Source organism: Anabrus simplex, chromosome 5 (genome assembly GCF_040414725.1).
Source record: "Anabrus simplex isolate iqAnaSimp1 chromosome 5, ASM4041472v1, whole genome shotgun sequence".
NCBI classification, from domain to species: domain Eukaryota; kingdom Metazoa; phylum Arthropoda; class Insecta; order Orthoptera; family Tettigoniidae; genus Anabrus; species Anabrus simplex.
The window spans coordinates 313,599,116-313,613,261 of record NC_090269.1 but is presented as its reverse complement, the minus strand read 5'-3'; the positions used below and the strand labels follow the sequence as shown (position 1 = coordinate 313,613,261).

At 38.8% G+C, this 14,146-nt stretch overlaps 1 protein-coding gene across 6 annotated transcripts in view; it reads left to right on the top strand.

The window, feature by feature from the left end:
- Positions 1-14,146, top strand: part of tral (trailer hitch) — a 220,629-nt gene that overhangs the window by 118,353 nt on the left and 88,130 nt on the right. The window lies entirely within an intron of this gene.

The following is a 14,146-nucleotide window of genomic DNA, read 5'->3' as shown; positions in this document are numbered from 1 at the left end:
TTTACATTCTCAATAAACAAAATTACATGATTTTAACATTACAAACTATATACGAAAATTTCCTAACCTAAAAATTTGGGGATCGTACATACGTACGGTTACATCCTCTTCTGAGGAATTCTTCATAAAGAGCCTCTCTTTCTTTATTCCAGTCAGGTATATAATTCTTTCGATAACCTCTGGGATATGTTTTTTAGCTGTTGACATTCCAGTGCCTACAAACCACTTATAATTAGCTGACATGGATGGTATCCATCTCAAGCATTTGTCAAGATCTATGGCAAATTTCTGCCTATCAGCTTTCTGGAAGTTCCATCTTGGTCTAGAAGATGAGATTACTAGGACCTGGATACCAAGTTCAAGGAGAACAGGTCTGGGCTAGCTTTTGGGGAAATCTTGAGCCTTTCTGTTGGCATGAAGCAGTTTATTTGTGGTATCCTTGGTGACAAAAATGTCAGGATTAAAATCTTGTTCCAAGCAGCTGATCAGAAAGTGGATGGATCTTCGGCATAAAAAATTAGGTGCAGATTGTTTTCATCTGCCCAGTTTGACAAGTGTTCTCCATTTATATACAGTGAAACTCTGTTAAGAAGTTCCCGCCTAAGAAGTGTGATATATTTTGTCCCTTGATCGGTTGCATTAAGATATATGTAAATTTTTCCTGTTTATAGTGTTCTGTTGTAAATATATTTCCTGGTTAAACAGTTCAGAATTGAACCCATCAGTCGAAATTTCCACTCCACTGTTCACATCTAGCAGAATAGAATTGAACAGGATACTACGCGGGAAACATAAAGCACGCGATGGATGGTTTGATAAAACTTTAATGCAGTAAGTGGCGTGCCACAACAGGGTGAAGTCATTAATCGAGGTGGTCTCAACATTAATTAACACATTGGAGACCGTGTTTTAAGGTGGCACATGGGCAGGCTGACCATCATATTTTGAAGGTTTTTAAAACATTGTAGAAAATAGTAGGCAGCTTGCAATTATGAGACATATATATCATCAAAAAATTAAGTCTATTCTACAGATTAAAATTGCATTAAGATCTGTTGAATACTTTTCACATTACACATTTTCCAATGGTATGCCTTTTGCAGCAACAGAAAAAAGTCTGACAAAGTCTTACACATAATGAGCTTGAGTGTGGAATACTTTGAAGCATTCAGGGACACAAAGTGCTACAGAATACATTGGATACCACCAGCATGTCTCTTTTCTCTTTACTTTCCCTTTTTGTGCTTTTCCTTTATCTGCACAGGCTTTGCAAGTGCATCCAAATCAAGAAAAGTACCTGCCGAACGTCAATCAATCCCTGCCTTTGAATTATCATCGCTTGCGCCTCTTCATTCTAAATGAATCTCTAGTCATATGAAGATCATGAAACTATCTAAATAAAATACAAAGTGCAAAATCACACCTGGGTGGAATATGATAGATTAGGTTATAAATACCTTCGTGTTAGTGATGAAGTTCGAAATCACCGGGATCGATAGTTGCAGTCGCTTAAGTGTGGCCAATATTCGGGAGACAGTGGGTTCGAACCCCACTGTCAGCAGCCCTGAATATGGTTTTCCGTGGTTTCCTGTGTTCACACGAGGCAAATGCTGGGGCTGTACCTTAAGGCCACGGCTGCTTCGTTCCCAGTCCTAGCGCTTTCCTGTCCCATCGTTGCCATAAGACCTATCTGTGTCGGTGCGGTGTAAAGCCAATAGCAAAAAAAAGAAAAGAAAAAAAAAGTTTGAAATCAGGGTCTAGATCCGAATCATCTACCTCTTCTTCTGAACTGCTGTCATCAAAATCTCTACAATTCCACTTTCATTCAATGATCCAATCATGAGAACAGAAACAAAACACAGTCCAAACACTTCACACGATGCAAACAAAACAAAGCAGCTGAAAGCAAGGCTGGAAGCATGGAGTGCGTAAGTGAACTCGAGCAATAATGAGCTGCTATAAGTTCGAGAAAACGACAGAGGACATGAACGCACGTTATAGCTGTTATAAATGTTCTACAAAATGGTCTGAATACTTTTCGCCAGATTCTCGTCCTGGCTGTGTTGACAATATAACAAATACGTGGGCCCGAGTTGGCCTCGGGTGCGGTCAGTCTGCGCTGTTGCTCCGCCCTGATACAGTTGGGCTCGGTCTCCAGTGTGTTATAAACCGTAAAATATATTTGTCCACAACATTACATTTTGTTAGGAATACCTGCACGACAAATGTAGGGGATGCCACTTATAAAATTGTTCATGGTAAATACTGTATATAATCATCATCATTTCCCTTTATTCAGCTGTAGCCAGGTAGGGGCAAATATGGTTCCTTGCTACTTTCTTCGGTCTTTCCACCACGCCTCCTCCAACACTGTGTCCCAGTCCAGGTTTCTTCCTCTAATATTGCGTTGGATTGTGTCCTTCCATCTCAATCGTGGTCGTCCATGGCCTCTCCTTGCATTTGCATTTCCATCACCTTTTTTGGCATTCTTTCGTCACTCATTGGCTTTGTGTCCAAACCATCTTAGTCGGCTCTCCTATATTCTATAATTCATTTTTTCCACTCCAATTTCTTCCTGGATTTTCTCATTCCTTATTTTGTCTCTTCTACTCTTCTGTATCAAACTCCTCAAGAACTTCATTTCGGCTGCCTGTATTCGATGCTCATCCTTCTTTGTCATTGTCCAAGTTATGGGTACGTAATACAGCTTGTACATACAGTAGAACCTCGATAATTTGAAATCGGTTAATTCAAAATCCTGCCTTATTCTAAGAAGCTCTCGTTCCTGGAGATGTGAGATATGGTTTTGCATGTTATTTAAATTGTTTAATTCGAAATACAGATCATTCGTAATTCGAAGTACAATGTCGGCCCCATTACCAAAATTCAGACTTTTAATTCAAAACTACCTTTACATATTAAAACAATAGTATGTTAGAGTAACTTAAATAAAAATTTATCCGAGTCATGATAAAACGTGTGTTCCAGAATGTGGAGGGATAGCTTTCTGCATTTACTCACGTCGGTGTGTCTCCAGTGTGCTTCACAATTGCTAAATTGAATGAAATCTGAATTCTTTCGTATGCAACCTTTCAAGGAACGCCTTAATATCTTGCACCAGGCAGTGTGCGGAAAAACAGAATCTGCGAACACTGGCGATGTCGACAGTTGACGAAAAAGCGTGGCTCAAATATTCAATTCTTAGGCACCAAACAATATTGTCATTGCCGATGAAAGTTCACTGCTTTCTTTTAATGCAGAGTCCAAATGGTGTTATGGTTTTAAAGGAGAAAGTGCCAACCTTTCATCATGCTTTATAAAAAAAACTGCTTAACTAACATTTCATTTTATGTGTTTCCTCTGTTTTTAATGCATCATACATGTCTTACTGAGGATGACCCAATGCCGGGTCGAAACATGTCTATTTATGTGTGAACTTTTGTCTTAATTGGACGTAAAAATATATAGTATTGACCAGGAGGATTCAAATACTGTAGTTTCTAAGAAGTTTCAACAATGAGATTCATAGTCTGTAATGAAGTGAAGATGACGTCGCTTGGAATGATGACACGCCGGTAGCACGGAGGTTACCGGTGCAAGACAATTAAAATGAAGCGGTGATCAGGTTTACTGTGTGGTAGGCCTACTGCTCAACTGACAGTCAAATGACTGACCATGGAGTTATTTTATGTCTATATTGCATACTATGATAATATGATACCCTTATCCCTTTTCTCTACGGGGTAGAGTATGAAGTGAGTTGAATCTTCATAGTTTTTACGACTGCATGCGCTTCCTGATGTTGACCTCATCACAGGAATTAAGAAAATGAAACGAATGACATGAGTAACTAAAATGAATGATTATATTTACTTTATATGTAGGCCTAAAAGTAGTGTTCACCGTTTATTGATTTTCTACATTTAGAAATACCATATTTACGCAAATAAAACCCACATATTTTTTTAAAAAAAATTGAGGCACCAAATTGGAGTGCGTGTTTTGAGTCAATGTTGGAATATTTTTTCAAAATCAGCCTTCCTAAAGTTAGGGTGCAGGGATTATTCGGTGGCAAGGATTATTTGCGTAAATACGGTACTGCCTTCGAACGAAAATAGCCAGTATAACTAAAAAGTACATTCGTAGGTTTGTTAAAGAACAGTGTAGAATGTTTACACGTACAAATGAAGACACGCCTGGAAAAACAGGGGTTAACCCACACTTACTGGATTTACGGGAATAATCCCTGCAGTTTTTTTTTTTTTTTTTTTTGAGGCATGAAATTGGGGTGTGGGTTTTATTTGCGTCAATGTTGGCATTTATATTGTTCAAAATGAGCCTAAAGTTAGGGTGCGGGGATTATTCGCGTAAATACGGTATTTAAAATGGAGGAAATTGGGGGTTTGTGAATGAGGCTGAAAAAAAGTGTAAGGCATTATCTTCATTTTTGTAAACATAAGGTCCAAGCAGACAGTGTAATTTTTCATATTTATACTATCCGAAACAAGACATTATCAACAAATAAAGAGAAACTTTCCATTAAACTTCTTCAATCCTTTACACACCTATCACAGATGGTAATGAAAATATACCATATTTCACGGCATAATCGTCGCCACCGCGTAATCGTCGCATCCTTTATTTTCAATACAAAAATCGGACTTTAAACCTTTAATTACATAATCGTCGCACGTCCAAATTTTGTTCACTAATCTGGTTAAAAGGTAAATGGAACTGCAACGTAAGTTGCACATGAATGCGCAATTTAAATACGTGTATGGTTTATGGGCAATTTGGCAACACAGTCACGTTTGCGACATGTTGCACAACGTATAAATAAATAATACCGGTATATGTACGACGCATGGCTTACCGGTAGACTATCGGCAGTTTGACAACGTGGTCGCGAGACAGTGTACTATTTATTCACCACCTACATATTATGAGTTCCCATTTGAAATACGTAAGGCTGTAAGTTATCGCTTATCGGCAACGTCGCCAGGAAATACCGGCTAGGTAGGTTGAATGGACCTCGAACCAGCCCTCAGATACAGGTAAAATTCCCTGACCCGGCCGTGAATTGAACCCGAGGCCTCCGTGTAAGATGCAAGCACGCTACCCCTACACCATGGGGCCGGCTCCTGTGTTATTGCGCACGAAGTGAAATCCAAGACGATAACGCAGATTTCCACGGAATTATTCAGCCGAATTATTTACGATGTCTCAGTTGTCATCGCTAGACTCTTATCTTACTACTACGTCATAAGTGTCCGGGCATGGGATGAAAACTTTTATCCAAGCAGTCAAGATAATTATTATCCAATGCTATTAAAGTTTTATTTTATAAACTCGTCAGTAATGAAATGTAAAATCATCAATAACTGGGAAGAAATATTAACCTAATTACCGTATGTTCAAAAGAAATTGAAAAAAATGAATGTATGTTACCGACATCTCGGAATACAGTCAACTATACAGTAGATTTACACCGCGCTAGCTAGAGCTCCGGTTTGCGAGCTTTGCGCAAGCGCAGTAGTGCGTCACAACCAACGAGCTAAATTGATAAATTGTTGCATGCTTCCTTGCTGCCTAACAGTATTGGCTGCTCTGGATTGGACAGATCACAGATGCATTTATTTGTTTCAGATTTACGTGATTACTGTAGACATGTGTGCGTGAGAATTTAAGTTTTTAATTTGTGTTTTGGGTGTTTGCAGAAATAATTTGTTTTAATAGTGAACAATTACGGAAAGTCATTTATATCGCAAAACATTAACGTGTGAAGCATTTATAAGCGATAATGGGTAAATATAGAAACTATTCTGCGGGCTTCAAGCTAAGCGTAATTGCCTTCGCTGAACAGCACGGGAACAGAGCTGTAGAAAGAAAATTTTCTGTGAGTGAAAAGTTGGTGCGTGACTGGCGGAAAGTAAAAAAACAAGCTAAAAAGCACAAACCCTTCTAGACGCGCGTTTGGAGGTCCTAAAACAGGGAAGTTTCCTATAATTGACGAAGAAGTGTTTAGGTACGTCAGTGAAATACGTAACAATGGCTGCAGTGTATCATATGAAATGTTACAAATTAAGGGACAGGGGGTAGCGCGCAAACACAACATACCGGTAACTCAGTTTAAGGAGACTCGTGGGTGGATTAAGGGGTTCATGCGACGACACAATCTGTCAGTGCGAAGGAGAACAACACTAAGCCAAAAGTTGCCTGCTGATTACACGGACAAGATTGTAAATTTTCACCGATTTGTCATACGTTTGCGCAAGGAAACTTCGTACTTGCTTTCTCAAATCGGTAATGCCGATCGGACTCCAATTTTTTTTGATATGCCTCGCAACAGCACTATTGCGCTAAAAGGATCACCGAGTGTATTAATGAAAACCAGCGGTAGTGAGAAGTTGCGATGCACGGCAATGCTAGCCATTACAGCTGACGGGAGAAAGTTGCTGCCTTACATCATTTTCAAGAGGAAAACGATGCCTAAGAATATACAGTTTCCCCGTGGAATTCATGTACGAGTGCAACCAAAGGTTTGGATGGACGTAGAACTCATGCTGGACTGGGTTAAAACTGTGTGGAATAGAAGACCTGGTGCACTACTAAAACAACCAGCTCTGCTTGTTTTAGATAGTTTCCGAGGTCACCTCGTGAACGAAGTGAAGCAAATTCTCACTACAAATAAGACACGACAGATAGTCATTCCTGGTGGCCTAACATCTGCTTTGCAGCCACTAGATGTACGGTATGTGTTAATAAACCATTTAAAGACCACTTACGTCGATTTTACAATGAGTGGATGATGAGCGGCGATCAGCAATTGACGCCCGCCGGAAATATCAGGCGTCCACCCTTGGACTTGTTATGCTCGTGGGTGAAGAAGAGTTGGGATCTTATACCACGTGAAGTAGTCTCCAAGAGCTTCAAAAGGACTGGGATTTCGAATGCACTAGACGGTTCCGAAGATGACGCAGTGTGGCAGGGAGACGAAGAATCCGATACTGGTATTAAGAGGCGAGGACGGCGCATCAGATAGCGAAACCTGCGATAGCGACACCGAAGATTTGGAATAAATTGCGTACCGGTAAGTCCGCATTTCACAACAAAGCAATAATTTTTTGCAAGTGTAATATTTTAACTTTAATACTCAAATTAATGACAAATTAACTTAATACGTTCATTTTTATTTTCAGGTTGGAAAAACGTTCGCCGAATTGTTGCGAAAAATTATGAATTTTGTTTTAGACTATTTTTTTTATTGTGATGTATAAACGCGAGTATTATGTGCATCTTAAATTTGTATCAAATACAATTTAGTTATAAATACATTTTTTTGAGTAATACAAATACTGGTATTAAATATTCATCGTATAATGGTCGCACCCTACAATTTTTTTCGAAAATTTTGGTATAAAAAGTGGGACGATTATGCCGTGAAATACGGTACTTTTTAATATCTCGAAAGATCATTAAATATTTCATGTACCCTCTTTTCAACATGTTGTAATTTGTCTATTGCATTTCCAAAATAGTATGACAGTATCTTATCCTGGAAATTTATGGCTAAAGGTGTTGATTAATAGTAATCAGTGCTATGGTCAAAAAATGGTTCATCAGGAATAGTCTCAAGATTCTGGAACAGATTTAAGGTTTTGGTAGTACAGTGAAACCTCGATTCTCCGTTTTATGAGGGACCATGAAAATAAAACGTACAACACGGGAAAACGGAAAACCATCAACAATTTGGCTAAACTTCACAAAAATGAAATATGTATAATTATAATCTTGCAAAAACTCATAAACCAAACCATACTACAGCCCCAATGGGACTTTGCCTGCCAATCGACCGCTGCTCACCCCGAAGGCCTGCAGATTACGAGGTGACATGGTCAGTGTGACAAATCCTCTCGGCCGATATTCCTGGCTCTCTAGATCGGGGTCGCCATCTCGCCGTTAGATAGCTCCCCATTAAAGGTAATCACGTAGGCTGAGTGGACCTGGAACCAGCGCTTATATCCAGGTAAAATTGCCTGACCTGGTCGGATTCGAACGCGGGCCCGCTGGATGACAGGCATGTTATACCACGAAACCGCATTGATTACCGGTACGCGAGTACAAACTCTCAGTACTTTATATTCAATTTTACAGGGGAGTCTTCGTCAGTTTCCCGTGAAAACTTTCTTTCAGTTCAGCAACTTTCATTATCCAACTCTTCGAAAAATCTAATAACGCCAAGCCAAATGACAATCGACCACAAGTAGTTTTTAATTCTCATCTAATAAAATAAAGCACATAAGATACAAAAGCACCCAACATGATGGCAAAATCCCTTTTCTTAATCTTTTATTGCAATTTGGTCTCCGGTATACTGTTCGTAGGCAGTTTCTGGAAATCTTGTACCGTGTAAATTAGGCCCTACATCGACTTTTAAAGGTTATGTTGAATTCGAAAACACTGTTTCGAATGTATCGATTATCAATATTTCTCAAATGCATTATATTCAGTTCTGCCCATCACTAATCCAATCAAATTGGAAAGAGAGAAAAAAAATCATCTAAACTTCAGAAATTACGGTTATTCGTGACCTTGAGGTCATCTGGAAAGCACGCTCGCTGCACATGTCGGTAAGAGTTGGAAATGATACAAACCATTTAAATGTAACTTGCGCAAATAAAACTGCGGTTTTTGGCATGTTAACACGGAAACGTAAAATTTCCAGTCTTACATTAAGACCAAAACAGTAATAGGTAATCCCAAGACCTCCCATGGCTTTCTTTTTTAATGTAGGTGCAACATCTGTTCTGGTCTCGCTAACATAATTGTGTACGATAATATTAAAATACTGAATTTATGTTAAGAAGGAGCAGTTTCGACTCCTGCCTGAAAGCCCAGTTACTCTAAAGTGCCTTGAAGAAAGTGCCGAAAACCTGTTCGGCAGCACGATCGAAAAAAAAAAATGTAAAAATATAAACATCTAACCCTGGACATAATGTGGACGTTTTATAAGTGCGAACATTTGACGAAACTCGTTCAGTCTTCAAGCAGAGCTGTCGAAATGCGCCGTGTCCCCTTAAAATTGTTGTGGCCACTCTCTGCTTTGATTTTCCGAGATTCTCTAAAAAATACCACCCGAATGCGATGCTAAGATGGTCCCTTATGCAAGTTCACCGCCGATCGCTTTTCCAGTACAGTAGCCTGCTTGCTCTAATTATCGCAATGACGGGGCGTTAGCGCCAAGATACATAAGTATGCCATAGAGATCCTTTCGTGAGATACAGTTTATTAAAAAACAATTTATCAAGGATTTAGCGTTGATGGGACTGAGATTTCTGGACGGTTGATCCGGGAAATCGTTTAGAGTAGCGGATAATCCAGGATTTTTACAACATGATTTAATTACGATGCTCGCAGGACCACGTAATTTGTATCTATAATCCGGGAAAACATAGTTTCCGGGAACGGATAATCAAGGTTACACTGTATTCACGATAAACTGGTGGGATATATTCCGTCAGTTCCTGTAAATCTTTCAGTTTTGCAGGATTTATAGCTCTTCGACCATAAAATTTGGGGGGAAATGTCTCGCAGCTAAGTGAAGGTCTATCAGCTAATTTTGCTTTTTTTCTTAATGTCCATAGAATCTCTCAATTTCACCATAGCTATACTTAAAACAGAGCTTAAGAGGTTGGTTTTTAGTTACTTTCAAACGGGTAATCTTGCTCAGCAGTACTTTAGACCTGATTCTGACACTGTTTTTGCCTGGAATTTATTGAGAAGAGGTTTTGCTGCGATAAACATACCAGTTGTCATTTTGACAACACTGAAAGGATTTTTAACTGTAGTTTTCTTAACTAGCTCCATCCATTGATCAGGAACATAAATACAAGGCACTTGCCTCTTTTTTTCTTTTCAATAAGACCAAAGTCCCGGTCACATAGTGAAACCGGGCGATTTGACTGTGTGGTTAGGGGCGTGCAGCTGTGAGCTTTCATCCGGGAGATAGTGGGTTCAAACCCCACTGTCGGCAGCCCTGAGGTTTTCTGTGGTTTCCCATTTTCACACCAGGCAAATGCTGGGGCTGTACCTGAAGGCCACGGCTGCATCCTTCCCACTCCTAGACCTTTCCTATCCCATCGTCACCATAAGACCTAATATCAAGTTTTGAAGCTTCCACCTAATCAATACATGTATGTATGTGTTGATTATTGATATGTATATTGATATTGATAATGTATATTGATATGTATATATGCATTGATTAGGTGGAAGCTTCAAAACTTCATATTTATGAATATAATCAATACGGAAATGAAACTTATAGATTGTTATAGATTACCATAAGACCTATCTGTGTCGGAACATAAAACAATTTCTAAATAAAATCACATGGTAAAAATGTATGTCTGGGTACCAAATGTTTATATACTACATCAAACCTACCAGTGTGTGCCAGATACATCCAGAAACTAACCAAACTGAGGTTCTTGTTTTGGCCAAAACAAGAATCGGAATAAACAATGAAGCGACGTACTTCAGCAGTGATTGATTCTACATAATGCTTAATACATGAAATAATTTCATCCGCTACCTGCAATGTCTTCTGACCACGTAAACATTGTTGCATCATTAGAAACTTTGCGAATACAAAAGTAGTATGTCCAAAGTCTTGCGTCTTTCTTCAGATTGTCATATGCAGTATTAGCCTGTTTGATATGAAAGGTCAACTTGGATTCAAGTTACATGTTTTTTAAATTGTTATTTTCTGATGAAATTTGCACTTTAAGGCTATTACAAACTTTACATGTCACCATGTGGTGTTACTAAGCTGATACTGAAATAATTGTAGAATATTTCAAGATACATGCCAAGGCTGAGAGGTTCCTTGTTATTAAATTTGCAGTTATCTTCATAGGGAGAGTACATTTTGCGTATACAGTAGAAGTCCGCTATAGCGAGTACGGCATATAACGAGAACCCCGTTATAACGATAACATTTGTCCGTCCCTTCGAAACTCCTATATTAAACTGTGCATTATCCTTCGGTTACAGCAAGAACCCTATCACTGACGCATCCGTTATTACGAGCGATTATGCGCACTCGATTTTTTTCCGTTGCCGATATTTATGCACCCAGTCATTATACTGCATGCGATCGATCATCTTCGGTACCGCATCGTTTTCTTGCTATGGCCACCTGCAAGTTTCGAAGGCAATGTCGGAGTCGATTAGTAATACCCGTCGACTGCTGTTCTCGAAAGAAAATTCGAAATGAAAGAGGATAAGATGTTTTCGTAATAAATGCGTAGATAACGTGGCCTATAGCAGTTGTTGACTCATTAAAAATAAAGGCTGAAGTAAACGATCTCTTAATTTTAATAGTAGGCCCTATACCGTATACTGAAATTAAGTAAGAAAATGATACACCTGAAGATATGACAGGGTACTATCACTGATTTCTGAGGATAGTTTATATTTTCTCGCGTCTAATTAAATCTCGGAAAGCTATTTCCTGTCAGTTGTTAGCGAGGAGGTCATCATTTCTCTACATACGTTCCAAATAGGTTTCCATGATACATATACGGTTAGGTTAGGTGATGCCGTTTGAAAAAGAAAACTGAAATGTTTGCCACAGAAGCCTCTGGAGTGATACTGTATTTCTTCTAATCCAAGACGATGTTTTTTCCTCAGAATCTTGTGTGAAAAATCGAGGGCCGTTTTGCATTCGCGGCCTGATAGTAATGAACACCACTGGCAACTACCGCAGTAACAAAACCACGCTGTTTCCTTTCAACCCCGCGTGTTGACAATAAACGACCGCCTCTTTATCATAGGCCTACATCGCTAGCCATGGCGACCGGTCTACAGTGCCTATGTGCAACGTCACTGGATTTCGGAAAATAGTGAAGAGAAAATGACATTCTATTATCCTCTACAAAAACGTTTCTCAAATGTGCAGTATGGCATCAAAACATGCGAGCCTTCGGATTCTTAGAAAGGCCACGGTTATCAGTAGCAGAGTTATAACGCGTCTGGTGTACCTGACGCTTAGTAAAATTAAGTTTTATAGACGACAGGAATATTTTCGTGATGGATCGTCGTATTGTAAAGATACGTGGAACAGGCATTGCCGGAAAATTTTCAACAGGTTCTCGTCGACTTTATGATGCCAATTTTAAGTTAATGGCTATTAAACACTCGGAAATGTATAATAATTGTCCAGCCGCAAGAAAATACGGCATAGGCCTAATTAAGCCCATATTCGGCGTTACCGTGAAGACAAAGATAGCTTAAAAATGCGTACTGCACAAAAAATGCATTCAGTGGCCCGCACCAAGGACGCTTTAAAGAAGTTGAAGATGAAATTGTGAGGTATGTGCACAAAATTGCATGGGCGGAATTGCTATACCGCGGCGCATTAAACTCGTTCGTTGACTTTCAAAGTCCGCGATTAAGACCTATACATCGCTAGCCGCTGAAGTTGGCCGAATCTGGCAAGCAAGACGTGCGTGTAGCGGCAGCAGTGATATCTGACGCTGAGTGAAAGTAACAGTTTTATAGTAAGCAAGAATATTTTCCTGGTGGATCGTCGTATTGTAGAGACGCGTGGAATGTGTATTGCCAGCAAATTTTCAACGAGTTCCCTTCGATATTAATATGCCAATTTTAAGTTAATGGTTATTAAACCCAATGAAATAAAGCATAGTTTACAGCCGCAAAAAATACGGCATAACTAAAGCCAGTGTTCGATGTCTACAGTCTAAAAATGCATACTGTATAAGAAAAGACATTCATATGATTTTACAAAGCTCTTTTCAAGCCTGATTAAAATTTTTTGAAGGAAAAAGTTGTAATCGTCTTGGATTTGGAGAAATACGGTAATATTTATTTTTCAGAATGAAATTAAACACACACTTTCACGTAGTATCGGATTTCGAAAAACAACAAACAAGTAAGCCTCATTGTGAATATTATCCACTAAAACACAAATTTTGAACAAACTGATTGCCATTCCATACTGAATTTAATGTGTGTGGGTTTTCTCAGACTTTTTACAAAAAAACGGATATAACGACAATCCGCTATAGCGAGTAACTTATTCGCCATTATGAATTCTCGCTATAACAGACTTCTACTGTATTTCGTTCTCCACTTAGGTATTTCGTATTCAGGTTTCTTTTCGTAGAATAAATACCGGACTGAGCATGAAAACTGTTGATGTTAGCTCGAGCAAATGCCAGGTCTTCATCGCTGCATTTACTTCGGCGATTGCTGTGACTTCCTCTTTTGTCCACCTTATTTAATAAATAAATTTGGGTTGCATTGTAACACACTGCAAAGTTTCTATTAATGTGCATTTACTGCTTTACATACTGGTACGTAATAAAAGTAAAATATGCAAGCCTAACGAGAATCGTATGCTTTTTCTGTTTAATTACCAGAGACATTCGCCCACTGCTTATACCGAAGATGTCAGTTGCAGCAGTGGGTTAGCCCATTCTTGACGTTACAGATATTGCAAATCCAGAAATGCAAGAATATTTGCCTTTTGCATGTAACCTATTATGATTCCTAGAGGATAGCCCAATATTACAAAAGATAGCGCTTGTATCAGACAACGTATGGCAGCGCATAACTCAAATGTTTTAATTTTTAGGTTTAACCCATTTTTCCAGGCATGTCTTCAATTTATAGCTCTTTATAGAAGCAGTGTTCACTGCCCAAAATTTGAGGTTATCGCATATTGGACCCGCCTTTACTTTTTTTGGATGTAAGAGTGGGGAAAAGAAAGGGCGTTTGGTACAAGAGTAAATACGGTATTTTTGGCAGGGATGAGATGATGTATGTCATCAGGAATTGTAAGTTAAAGAACTTTTCTTTTTTTCCTAGATTCTTTGGAAATTTCTGTTCATATTAAAATTTGATGTTTAGAAACTTACAATATGAAGAAAACTGGGGAAGTATTTAGTTTTTGGTATTTTTGGATAAGTATAGAAGATAGTTAGCAAAAATTACCACCTCAGGGTGGAAGATGCTAATCATAGAAGATGTTCAACAGCCTTGACAGAAGAGAATTTAATTACTGTAGCAGTAATTCATTCGAAAATTATCCTATGGGTGAACCTAAAAGACTAGGGCCTAT